Below are 14668 nucleotides of genomic sequence, written 5' to 3' on the forward strand. Positions count from 1 at the left end.
ATTGTATGAGCTCCTATCGAAACATTAGGCTTTTTTTGTAATGCTCACTTAGTCCGTGTACATATACAGGTATGGATCGAGACTGCAGTGCTTCTGTATTACTTTTTTAATGTATAAAAATACTTGTACTCCTTGAACCTTAGAACTTTTTGGAATAAAACAGGTACGAGTCCTAAAGCATTTTTTTTTTTTTGCTGTGCTCATTCTGAAGATTTTTTAGTGAAACACATATGATGCTCATTGTGCTACAACTTTTAGTTATAAAAGAATAATGTGTGTGTAATAAAAGTAAAATTAATATAATAACCTAAAAAATTGCAGGTAAGTAGTAAATAAAATGAACCGAAACGAGAATATATTGATGAAGTTCCCACAAGTGCGCAAGATTTCTTGTTGTCACTTCCTATATACCTCAAAGTCCGCTCCTTAATATAGAATCGGAATTCTGTCATTACGTGGTCTCTCTCGAAGAGTGTCCTTGGGTCAACACTCTTCGAGCTGCACCCCTGTGTTGTGCATATCTCAGCCTTCCTTGTCCCCTTCTTTGACTACGTTCCTTTCTACTTCACTCCCTTTTCTTACACGCATGGTAACTGTTATCTGAGAATGGCTCAAAATGGCTCTGAGCACTATGTGACTTAAAGTCTGAGGTCATCAGTCCCCTAGAACTTAGAACTACTTAAACCTAACTAACCTAAGGACATTGCACACATCCATGCCCGATACAGGGTTCGAACCTGCGACCGTAGCGGTCGCGCGGTTCCAGACTGTAGCGCCTAGAACCGCTCGGCCACTCCGGCCGGCGTCTGAGAATGGAGTATACTGTTACAGAACTCATGAAGAGCGGAGTAGTTCTTTATGTCCTGAAGAATTTCCCACATCTCAAATTTTATTTCGTACTCACTTTGATCCCAATGCGGCAGAAGATGCATTGATGGGCTACCAATCCTGTATCTCCTAAAATCCGCTTGAATAAAGTAAAGAGCCTTTTAACGAATACATGAAATGCATTGTTAGAGGATTTTCTTTACCGATCGTGATCCTACTACTATTCCTCCATTATTTTGCTTCCTATCGTGCCTTTAACAACTTTGTCCTTTGATATGGCATCAACGTCTTTAATTAAAAGAAAGTTTTCTGTCTTCATTTCCCCTACGGAAAACTTTAAGCTGACCTCCTTCACTGCTTCCAGCCTGTCTCGGTAAACAAATAAAAATTTTAAGTGTTTCATGGCATTATCACTTTGCATAAACGTATACCCAGGTTCACTGCATGTACATGTGGCCACGTTCAAGGAACTTGTGGCCTGTTGCGTCAATACGCATGTACATCCGTTATTTTTAAAACAGGGTCTATTTAAACATGCATTAAATGTTACTGTACGTAATCGTAAAAGAATACATATTATTCTACTCCATACTTTTAAAAAATGGATATCTGAAGCTTCATTATAGATAGTGTCCAAATCTCCATTTCGTTCGCCATTTCACTTGTACTGAATCTATTCTACATACAATGTAGGTACTGGCTTAGACCTTAAACTTTATCGTCACGGACTGCAGAACCATCCTTCGGCGGGGTTATGGCCTCTAATATCCCTTCCGCCGTAGTGGTATTTCGTGGACGAATGCGCAGTTGGTTCGCCCCACCGTAATATGAGGTAAAAGGGTGCAATTTTGCGGTCAGTTTTTATCTCTCGCCCCTAAAGTGCCTTACGGTTAGTAGGCTAAATCCTAACGACGTCGTGGTTTGATTACAGTTGTATTCCGACAATTTTATGGATCAAGTGATATGCCATGAAAATATTAAGATTCACAACTTCATATGTTAGTTATTCTGGCTGAAGCAGCCCTTGTAATTCCAGACGTACTCTTGATATTTCCCGCAGATAAATGTCTGTGTTGCAGAAACGAACCTAACTGTTATGCTACAGTATTATTTCGAGAAGGAATAGTACATCTATTGCTGACAATATGACGGCGGTAGGAACGATCGGAAACCGCGCATTCAGAACATTATTCGTGTGGTATTTGCAATCGGAAACTCTGATTACAATGTCAGAAGCAGGTAAAATCCCGTCTATCTCAGCATTTGTTAGCAGTCTGTCTTCTATACGGTGAATATTTACGGCCAACGTCGCAACACTACAGATTTTGGGGAATACACAGATATGGAGATAAATCCTTAACATCATATAAGTATAGCAGGTCAGTATAAGCCATAAAAGATTGAATCCTTGCAATGAAATTAAAGGGTAATGACCCGAGCACTACATACCATTTGAAACAAAATTATTTTATCAATGAGCAATACATTATAACCAGAAATTACTCTTGAGATTATAGAGAAGGTGAGTTAGTTTCACAAATAAAACATTTATGAAAAACATATAATCACAGAAGAACGCTGATTTTGCGTCATAGAGACCCGAACAGAAACACAGGATTAGAATGAACAAGTAATTAAACATTTTTAATATACACTATGTGATCAAAAGTATCCGGGCACCTGGCTGAAAATGACTTACAAGTTCGTGACGCCCTCCACCGGTAACGCTGGAATTCCTTACGGTGTTGGCCCACCTTAGCCTTGATGACAGCTTCCACTCTCGCAGGCATACGTTTAATCAGGTGCTGCAAGGTTTCTTGGGGAATGGCAGCCCATTCTTCACTGAGTGCTGCACTGAGGAGAGGTATCGATGTCAGTCGGTGAGGCCTGGCACGAAGTCGGCGTTACAAAACATTCAAAAGGTGGTCTATAGGATTCAGGTCGGGACTATGTGCAGGCCAGTCCATTACAGTGATATTATTGTAGTGTAACCACTCCGCCACAGGCCGTGCATTACGAACAGATGCTCGATCGTGTTCAAAGATGCAATCGTTATCCCCAAATTGTTCAACAGTGGGAAGAAAGAAGGTGCTTAAAACATCAATGTTGGCCTGCGCTATGATAGTACCACGCCAAACAATAAGGGGTGAAGGCCCCCTCCATGAAAAACAAGACTACACCATAGCACCACAGCCTCCGAATTTTACTGCTGGCGCAACACACGCTGCCAGATGACGTTCACCGGGCATTCGCCGTACTCACACGCTGCCATCGGATCGCCACATTGTGTACCCTGATTCGTCACTCCACACAATGTTTTTCCTGTGTTCAATCGTCCAATGTTTACGCTCCTCACACCAAGCAATCGTCGTTTGGCATTTTACGGAGTTCAAAATGGCTCTGAGCACTATGGGACTTAACATCCGAATTCATCGGTCCCCTAGAACTTAGAACTACTAAAACCGAACTAACCTAAGGACATCACACACTGCCATGCCCGAGGCAGGATTCGAACCTGCGACTGTAGCGGTCGCGCGGTTCCAGACAAGCGCCTAGAACCGCTCGGCCACACAGGCCGGCTTTTCCGGAGTGATGGGTGGCTTATGAGCAGTCGTTCGACCATGAAATCCGTTATCTCACCTCCCGCCTTACTGTCATAGTACTTGCAGTGGACCCTGATGCAGTTTGGAATTCCTGTGTGATGGTCTAGATAGTTGTCTGCCTTTCACACATTACGACCCTCTTCAACTGTCGGTGGTCTCTATCAGTCAACAGAAGAGGTCGGCCTGTCCGATTTTATGCTATACGTGTCTCTTCACGTTTCCACTTCACTATCACATCGGAAACAGTGGACCTAGGGATTTTTGGAAGTATGAAAACCTTGTGAACAGATGTATGACACAAGTGACACCCAATCACCTGACCACGTTAAAAGGCCGTGAGTTCCGTGGAGTGTCCCATTCTGCCCTCTCACGATGTCTAATGACTACTGAGGTTGCTGATATGGATTACCTGGCAATAGGTGGCAGCATAACGCACCTAATATGGAAAACGTAGGTTTTTGGGATTTTCACGTAGTACAGGGGACCAGCTCCTAATTCATGTCTGTCACTCCCTCGTTCTGTTATTTTCTACTCATGCTCCGTTATCTACGTTTCTCAAAGGAATTGTGCTTCACAGGGTTTGTGCGTTAAACTGAAAAGACTTGATGACAGTGCAATGAAGCCAAGCATAAGCATCAAGTTTTGTTGAGGGTTGAAAAATAAAAGTTAATGGACAGGTATATGATTTTGTTGCAGGTTTGCGGAAAAGTCCAGAAGCTAAAAATATGTTTATCCTCCTGGAATCGCTATCTGGGTGGAAAACAAGTGTCACAGTAGCCACAACCTGGCAGGTGCGACAAATGCATAATTGTACAAAATCGGCATCCGTCTGTGAATAAGGTATGAGAGCATGGGTTTAATAAAGCGAGTTGAGAGGTCGAAAGGTGTAAGTTATGTTAGGGCTGATAGATCGACTAGTTAGAAGAAACTAACAATCATTATTTAACCCGCTTACCGATGTTGCGTCAGCACTGGTGAAATGATATGGTGATATAATTCTAATAGGGAAAGACAATGGATAAGATTAAAATGTACATCCACCAATGAAAAAAAGATCGTCAGGGTCGGAGAACTTGTATGAGGATGAAAATTTTGTGCTAACCGACGTAGGAATTAATTTATTTGGTGATAACCTACGCTTGGACGGCTAGTTATATAAATCCCACTCCTTACGAATACCCCTATCGATTGTATTGTAAGAAAACATCACGGTCGTTGGCAAACCAATTTGTGTCACATTTTAACGGGAACAAAGTCTACTATGGCACTGAAGTATAAATAGATTATGAATGATACCCTTCTGTATACTTTCCTTAGCTCTGCATCCGATTCCTAAAGTTTATTGTGGCCACGGGCGGTTACTTAGTTGGAAACTTAATGAATTTTATTCGTATATTTAGATGAAATTGTATTAAAAAACGCATATTACCTACTCACTGATATATACTACATATTCTCATCAGAAAGGGACTTTTCATGTATCTGCAATCTCCCCTTCTTCATGCCGTTGGCTATGCTGCATGATTGCTTCATCATCTACTTTTTTAACATATACCTTCTTCTGAATACTTTGCTCTTGGAATTCCTTAATTATCTCGCCTAGGTAATATTTCTTCTCTTTATATTAAACTTAGTGATCTGAGTTGTAACATTTGTTTACAGAAGCATTTTTCAAATTACGGTTTTTAGTTTCCCTACTGCTAACCTTTCATTTAAATTTATCTTATAAACATATTCTTTCTGTGTTTGTACACAAGTGGCCAACAATAGTTGATATCCGAGTTGGATTCAAAAATTTTCTGCACGTAAGTTACTTTTACTGCTTAATTTCCTGTTTCAAGTTAACTTTGTAGATTGTTTTCACACTGTATAACACCATTTTGATTGTTGTAAAGTAAAGTAATCATCTTCTCTCTACCTCCCACTCATCTCTCCCTCTCGCTCGCTGCGTTTGCACCACAACATCAGAACACTTACATCCAGAACACGCACAATTTGCAACAGCTTATGAATTTTGCTACATTTCTCTTGTACAGTTCCACACATTTTCCAAATGTTTCCCTTTTAGTTGCATAGTTGAAAGTTTGGTGTAAAAGCATCTCAAATTTTCTGCTTCGTCGAGTTGTAGGATGCCATCTCATGTCGAGAGTTATCCTCTTCCCATGTAACAACTTATTTGCAAAAAAAAATCCTTCTCGAATCGTGCAACTACATTCCTAGACTCCCTGGAAGGAATTTTAGTTTCCTTAGAATTTGATCTCTTAATCTTTCTCAGAGTCTTCTGCTATGTCTGCATTACTTCAACAACTATTTTCAGAAATATTTTGTGTAGCCGATGCTTGACAGCTTTTATGAAGGTTTAGACTTGCATTCTACAATACGTAGCTGTAGTACCTAATTATTATTGAAGAAAACTGCTTATGCTTTAACATCAAACCACATTCGAGTCCCTTTCACCAAAAGTAGAAAACCAGATGACAGGCGTGTACAATTCTAACACATAAACCTTGATCCATAATCAACCGCTTCTGATGTTGTCAAGAACAATAACAACAATGAACATTCGATAAAATGCATTTGGCATTGCAGCTGGAAAATGTATAATTCAGTTGCCTTCTCGTTATAATACGTCATGCTCTACGTGTAATGTTTACAGTGATTTATGTATTGGAATTGTACACACATGTTATCTGGTTTTCGGCGTTTTGTGCAGGAGACCTGAAAATAGTTCGAATCTGGACCCAAATCAATTGTCTTCAATAAAACGATGACGGTAAACTAGTGTATTGTACACTATTAACCTTGTTTCCATTTGCCACAAGTAATTTCTTGTAGTAGTAGTAGTACAGTGTTATAATCTAAACTCTGTTTAAATTTCTTTGTATTTTAAATTTTACTCTCAAACTGCGTTTTTCTTTCAGCCATATCTAACTTTCATATCTTCAGTACAGACCAGTAGGAGCTGCTTGGAAGTTCTTAAAGCGTAAGTGTTTAGCCTGATGACACAATGTACGGAAGCTACTGTTCAAATTTTGCACCCGACGAATGCTGTATTTGTCGAAACCTTTCATTGATCGATTGCTCTATCAATCTTCGACTCATGACATCTCTGCTGTGCTGTCCACTCGTTGTTTTGCCTTGTAGAGTGCATGTGCCTCGAATGGATGAAGTTTGCGCCACCAGGGGAGGAAGCTGACAACAGTGCGTCCCTGTGCTGGGAGCGAGTTCATCCTCTTGATGCCGAAGAGTCAACAGATGCCGAGACGGCCAACTTTCCGCGCAACTTGGCGATTCGCTCCGGGGAGTCAGTCGCCCCGCGTGCCCCTGTACGGCGTTTCCGAGCGGCGATCCCGTTACGGAGGAGAAAGGCGGGCGAGCAGGGCGCTAGGGCCGCCCTCTGCTTTCGCTCGTGCGAACTTTTTATCTAGAGACCATACTAGGTCGCAGAAAACGATTACTGTAGAGCGCTTAAATTGTGATAGCGTATTCATCACATACGCTTTATCTTTTTTGGGCAACTTGGGATCACGCACAAGTTCAGCTCTTTCTCATTTGGTCTTTTCTTCCTCTGCAATTTTCTCCCAGCATTTCACCATCTCTCTCCTCTTTTTTTTTCTTTTTGGTCATTTCAGACATCAGGTCTTATTCTGCCTTATACTCTATCGATATTTAACACATTTCCTGAGCTACCCACGCACGACTCACGCCCCGTCCTCACAGCTTTGCTTCTGCCAGTATCTCGTCTCCTACCTTCCAAGGTTTACGGAAGCTCTCCTGCGAAACCTGCAGAACTAGCATTCCTGAAAGGGTTCGCAGGAGAAATTCTATAAAGTTTGGAAGGTAGGAGACGAGATACTGGCAGAAATAAAGCTGTGAGGAAGGGGCGTGAGTCGTGCTTGGGTAGCTCAGTTGGTAGAACACTTGCCCGCGAAAGGCAAAGGTCCCGAGTTCGAGTCTCGGAGCGGCTCGCAGTTTTAATCTGCCAGGAAGTTTCATATCGGCGCACATTCCGCTGCAGAGTGAAAATCTCATTCTGAACACATTTCATTCATAAATACTTCCTTCTTCTGCTTTTACATCGCGTATTTTTTTTAAAAATCACTTTTTAAAAAATGGTTCAAATGGCTCTGAGCACTATGGGACTTAACTTCTGAGGTCATCAGTCCCCTAGAACTTAGAACTACTTAAACCTAACTAACCTAAGGACATCACACACATCCATGCCCAAGGCAGGATTCGAACCTGCGAACGTAGTGGTCGCGCTGTTCCAGACTGTAGCGCCTAGAACCGTTCGGCCACCCCGGCCGGCATCACTTTTAAGAGCTAGGTTTCACTATGTAGTTCATTTCTATTCCCAGAGGTAGCTGAAGATTTCCTTTGTCAGCATGATGTCATACATTCCGAATTACTATTTGCTTTGCCGTTTTTCTTTAAAGATTCTGTATTTTTTGTATCTTGTTATGCGCTATATCATCAAAAGTATAGCCGCGCAGGTTAGCCGCGTGATCTAGGGCGCCTTGACATGGTTCATGCGGCTCCCCCCGCCGGAGGTTCGAATACTTCCTCGGGCAAGGGTCTGTGTGTGTTGTCCTTTGTTTAAGTTAGATTAAGTAGTGGGTACGTGGGGGTGGGGATGGGGTGGGAGGGTTGATCGGGGCTGCTAGGCTGGAGGGTGTTGCACACCCTGTGAGCGACTCCTCTGTGCCGGGCGGCTGCTGCTCCCTTCCCTACCTGCACAGGGCATGTAACGTTAGCGACAGCCCCGGACGATGCACAAGTCCCGCCCAATCACCCCCCTCCATACCAATCCATATCCTTAGCTCCGCCCATAGTCTGCCGCATGTTCCAACATCAAAGTTGTTCGTATCACAGATATGCCAGTCATAACAAGGGAGAAAATCAGTAGTTAGTACGAAATACAGTTTTTCCAGTACCATTGTGAAAAGAATTAGAAATATATTCATTGAATATGTTCACTGAATATGCAAGCTGAAAAATCATCAATAAGAAAGAAAAAGAAAAATGGTATCCACAGTCTTTTTTATTTCATGAGCTTCCATCTGCACTATATCAAAAAATCTGATATTTGTTAACTGCAGTGAGCGCAAATTTCCGGCACCTCGCGTAGTGTAAGAAATTCTGTTGGGAAATATTAATCGGTAGTATCGCCAAGGATGCTGTTCATTATCTCGATTGTCTAAAGTCAATGTTGTGCATAAACAAGGCAAAGTCGATGTCTTGGTTTGTTTCTGATTACCTCATTAATACTAAAGAATATAAGAGTGGGATAATGTAGAAATGCGTAATGCAAGCAGTCAGATATTTATACAGTGACATTCTTCATTAATATTTGCCGGTGTAATGGGTGAATTTTGACTTGTGAACTCTTATGACTGCTTGCTTATAGCAGACACGAGATTACTTTGAGTTCTTCTTCAGTGTTTGAGAGCTCTAGAGCTGCCTATTGTTAAACATATATACATAATTTCGTCAGTGTCATTCCAACACATCGTACTTTAATGTCTGTTAGATATCAGTTTTGACAGCAGTTGGACACAACAGTCAAGATTAGGTACCTTGTGTATGATAACTTTATTGAGAGTGCATATCTATGTTTCATTTTGACAGTATTACACAAACTGCTAAGAAGTACTAACAGCACAACACTGCTAGTATGAACAACCGCGGTAAAACAAAAAACCACGAACAAAAACACGATAGCGACGAGGACTACCAAAGATCATATTGATGCGCTCTTGGTTAGTGTGGCGGGGGGTAGAAGTGTAGGGGGGTAAATGGGCGGGGCCTGTGCAAATCTCCGGGGCTGTCGCTAGCGTTTCCTGCACAGAGCACAGAACACCAGGGGCGCTGCATGCCGGCGACCTCGTTTGTCGGCGTGGGATCTCTGCGCGCGTCGGCAAGGACACCCGTGGGTAACCGGGGCGTGATCCGCCAAACCCAGGAGGTGGTAACACCGCCTGATCCAGGTTATCTGGGTGCAGACCGCTGAACGACTGGGTGACCGGCTCACCACCGGAGTAGGTGTGGGTTCTTGGCAGAGAGGTGGAAGCTGAGGCTAGTAGGCAGCGAAGAGCGAGAAGTGCATCCGCTTCTCCGGAGGGCGGGTTGTACTTGCAAAGGAGTGCTGAGTGAAATCATCGATGACGGGGCCATCGGGGACAGTGTACTGAAGCCTGCAGCTCAAGAATGTCCTTGATCTAGGGGCAAGGTCGGTGGGCGAGCTGCAGCAGTGCACCCCTTCCCCCCCCCCCCCCCCTCCTCACGACAGAAGAGCAGGTCCGGAATAAGAGACGGGAACCTATCTTTTCACTGGTCTACGCTTCACAATGGCTGATCGAGAGGCGAGTGACACGAGTGCGTTTTCGAGGTCGTTGATGCTTACTTTTCCTACCTCAGAAGAGGGCCTGGGACAGATGGTCAAATATTAGATTCTAGTGTTAAGATTGGGAAAATTAGTCGGGCAGCAACCCTGGCAATGAACTCGCCGTCTGGGTCATCGCTAGTGCGAAGCTTGAGGGGCGAGTGGAGGAATTAGAACGCGCGGCTACGTAAGCAACCAGTAAAAATATTGGCTGGAGTGGCCAAGCAAGAAGCCACCAAGACGTGGACTACAAAATACACAATTGCTAAAGTATCGAAAAGACCAGACACGGTGGTCTTCTTGAGACCCCTGCCTGGCCAGGATATTAAAAAGGTGGAGGAGATTTTTTACAACCACCGTAAACCCTGCAAAAGGCAAAATTAAAATATGCAAAGTAAAGGTGACAAAAAATGTAGTTATAGTAGATGTCGCCACGGAGGAAGATCGGAATAAAATCTGAAATGATTCAAAATTATACAAAGTAGAAAGTGTGAGTCGCCCAAGAAGCGGAAGCCTTTGGTAATCCTTTACGATTTATCTGTCACACTAAAAGCAAGTGACATTTACGAAAATATCCGTCAACGAAATTTTGAGGACATGAACCTGGAAACATTCAAAAACGAGTGAAAGCTGCGTTCTAAAACTGGGCCCCGGGAACGAGATGTCGTACATCACATTGCCGAGGTCTCTGGGAAAATGTGGCGCAGGCTCATCACTATCGGCCAGACACATATGGGCTTTCATGCCATCAGTGTGAGGGATTACTTATGGGCTTTCATGCCATTAGTGTGAGGGATTACTTAGTAGTTCCCCGATGCCACAATTGTGGCGACTTAGACCATATTCACAAGGACTTCGAACGGAAGCCAGGTTTTTCCAGGTGCGTGACTGAACACCGTGTAAGGAAACACTGCGGCAGAACTGGGATGTGCATCCCCTGCATGCGAAGAGGGAAACAAACCTGCAACACGACCAGAAGAAACTGCCCTACCTACAGAACGTTACATTGTCAGAATTGGTTATGGCTGAGGCTACACCCGTACACAGGAAGCCCAAGAGAAAGTCCCCGAGCAAAAGATTGAGTGAATCGATGAGAGCCAGTAGATTTAGGGAATCTTTGCAAAAGCTCACTAAGTCGCAAACTCAAAGACTGGTAATGAAGGATGTACGTATACAAACCCTTGCGGTCAGAAAGATGCTCTCTCTCTCTCCTCCAAGCTGGGGACAAAGGTCGCCTAAATATCCTGAACGACGAAAAGGGCATACTGTGGTAGGGAGTCTTCCAGTGATATGGAACAATAAAATGGTTATTAAATAAGGACTGCAGGTTAACACTGTAAGTAGTACAAGTTCGCCAATAGACCCACCTCCCTAGAGAGGTTTTGGGGTGGATCCTGTTAGGGTAGACCTAAACCTAGAACACGCGATGCAATTAGCGCGCCTGAGGAGCCGGCTGTTCTCACTTCAACTCTCAGGCATGTGGTGCGTGTCGACAACGAGTATGATGGAGTCGTCAACTTCTCGGTAAGGGAGGCTGTGGATAGGATACAGCTCAAGACGATGAATCTCCCCACTGACTTCGGGACCCTGCGAGTCAAAAAGGTGTTCGACAGACGAAATGAAAAATTTGATTTGGACGAGTTATACAACCAATCTGTTATTACAAATGGGAGGATTGAACATGATTGGAGGAATAATAGGCCGGAATCTCACATACGAACATACTTTCCATAAGCACGTTAAACATAGGGCACATAAATGTGCACAACAGTAAACTAGTAATGTAGGAACACCGAAGGGTGGTGGGGGAGAGGAGTCTGGAAGTGTTCTGTCTGCAGGAGCCGTACTACAAAGCTGGGCGGATCCACTTCGCAGCAGCAAACTGGCAAGTAATCCACAGTGAAGCGAAACCAAGAGCTGCAACCATAGTCATTAATAGGACGCTGAGAGCTACGGTTCTCGCATAGCTCTCCGATGACCACTGCAACGTCACGGAACTACAGTCGCCTATTGGAGTGCTGTACCTCATCAATATATACTCCAGTATGGCAGAGTCGAGGGGCATGAAATGGAAGCAGTGGTTGGGAAAGGAGTGAGACAGGGTTGTAGCCTGTCCCCGATGTTATTCAATCTGTATATTGAGCAAGCAGTAAAGGAAACAAAAGAAAAATTCGGAGTAGGTATTAAAATTCATGGAGAAGAAGTAAAAACTTTGAGGTTCGCCGATGACATTGTAATTTTGTCAGAGACAGCAAAGGACTTGGAAGAGCAGTTGAACGGAATGGACAGTGTCTTGAAAGGAGGATATAAGATGAACATCAACAAAAGCAAAACGAGGATAATGGAATGTAGTCAAATTAAGTCGGGTGATGCTGAGGGAATTAGATTAGGAAATGAGACACTTAAAGTAGTAAAGGAGTTTTGCTATTTAGGGAGTAAAATAACCGATGATGGTCGAAGTAGAGAGGATATAAAATGTAGACTGGCAATGGCAAGGAAAGCATTTCTCAAGAAGAGAAATTTGTTAACATCGAGTATAGATTTAGGTGTCAGGAATTCGTTTCTGAAAGTATTTGTATGGAGTGTAGCCATGTATGGAAGTGAAACATGGACGATAACTAGTTTGGACAAGAAGAGAATAGAAGCTTTCGAAATGTGGTGCTACAGAAGAATGCTGAAGATAAGGTGGGTAGATCACGTAACTAATGAGGAGGTATTGAATAGGATTGGGGAGAAGAGAAGTTTGTGGCACAACTTGACTAGAAGAAGGGATCGGTTGGTAGGACATGTTTTGAGGCATCAAGGGATCACAAATTTAGCATTGGAGGGCAGCGTGGAGGGTAAAAATCGTAGAGGGAGACCAAGAGATCAATACACTAAGCAGATTCAGAAGGATGTAGGTTGCAGTAGGTACTGGGAGATGAAGAAGCTTGCACAGGATAGAGTAGCATGGAGAGCTGCATCAAACCAGTCTCAGGACTGAAGACCACAACAACAACAACATGGCAGAGGAATTGATGAATCCCAAGACGAACTAACTCAGGTGGCCATCGCGTTTCGGGGTGCAGATTTGGCGTGACAGCAGAGATAAACGCGAAGTCCCCCCTACAGTTCAGTGGCACTCGAGATGACAGAGGAGAAAAAGCAGAAGAAACTATCCTGGCGTTGCAATTAATGGTAGCCAATAAACAAGGGAACCACCCCTCCCCCTACCTACTCTGATGGTGAGGGGCGAGGCGCCAATATTGACGTTACTTTAGTAACGTCTTACATCGTAACCAAAGACTGTCTGGAAACAAATTACTACTAGCGACCGCAATCAAATAACTTTATCATTGGATGACAAGGAGTGCCACAGGGAGTGTGACGTACCGACATTGCCAGAAAGTGACGAGAACGTAGAGGAGTAGGCCGAGGAACTGCTGAAAGCCATTATCAGGGTGATGAAGGCAGCTGTACCAACCACGTGGAGAGCCGTTGCAGCTTCTCCATGGTCAGCCGAACTGTAAGGAAGGCGAGGAAGTACTATCCGGGGTGGCCGAGCAGTTCTAGGCGCTACAGTCTGACCACTACGGTCGCAGGTTCAAATCCTGCCTCGGGCATGGCTGTGTGTGCTGTCCGTAGGTTAGTTAGGTTTAAGTAGTTCTAAGTTATAGGGGACTGATGACCTCAGAAGTTAAGTCCCTTAGTGCTCAGAGCCATTTGGACCATTTGAAGTACTATTAGGAAGTGTCATGTGGGAAGCAAATCAACGTTGATTGCATGTTTACAGGAAAGCAAAAGAACAGTTTCAACAGGAGCTAAAGGCAGTCAGGCTGAAGAGTTGGGAAAAACACGTTCAGAGCTAACTGGCTGGTGACCCATGGGGTACCTCATACAAGATAGTACGGGAAAAGATAAGATCACCAATGGTGTTGTCCATCATAAGGAATGGGGACCGGATGACGGAACTTGGAGGGAGACTGCTGAGGTCCTCCTCCGGGTCCTATTGCCTGGCGACAGAGAAGGGGAAAATTCAGAGGAGCAACGACGAAACAGGGTAGAACACCAACAGGCTTGCGTAAATAATAGCATGGTATATCCCTTCTCCGAAGAGGAGGTCGGTGCAGAAATAAAAGCCCTTAAGAAGGGCAAAACTCCTAGCCTAGGCGGCATTATAGTGGAGGTGTTGCAATTCCTGGCTCCCCCCCCCCGCCAGGTGGTGGTGCCTCTCACGAAGTTACACAGTGAGTACCTCAGGCTCAGAAAATTCCCCTCCATCTGGAAAAAAGCCAAATATTTTAATAATTAAGAAAGGTCCAGATAAAGACCCAAAAGAAGCAAAATCGTACAGGCCCATCTGCTTACTGGATCTGCTGTGGAAACTTTTTGAGATGCTTCTGGCAGGCAGAATGACGGCACAACGCGTGCTGTGTGGAAAGGGTGACAGACCATTCGGCTTTCGATCGGGGCGATCGGCGTCTGACGCAATCGCCCTGGCTGCGGAGGTCTGTGACTCATGCCCACACGAGTACATTGTCAGCATCATGGTGGACATCAGTGGCGCTTTTGACAACCTGTAGTGACATTCGCTCTTCTCCTGCTTCCAGGAGAAGGAATATCTAGGGCAGCTGTATGGCTCTTAGGAGCTATTTTGAAGAAAGGGAGGTCCGGCCATCGTCCCCTAGCGGGAAAATCAGTAAGAAGATAACACTGTGGTGTCTACAGTGCTCTGTCCTGGGGACACTATTTTGGGACATTAATATGGAACCCCTCTTGGAAAACTTCAAGAACAATAACGATGTGCTAGAGGTCATAGTCTACGCAAATTATCTCCTCCTGCTGGCTGGCGGTAGTAGTCACGAAGACTTAGAGC

Source organism: Schistocerca nitens, chromosome 6, assembly GCF_023898315.1.
Source record: "Schistocerca nitens isolate TAMUIC-IGC-003100 chromosome 6, iqSchNite1.1, whole genome shotgun sequence".
In the NCBI taxonomy this organism is placed as follows: Eukaryota; Metazoa; Arthropoda; class Insecta; order Orthoptera; family Acrididae; genus Schistocerca; species Schistocerca nitens.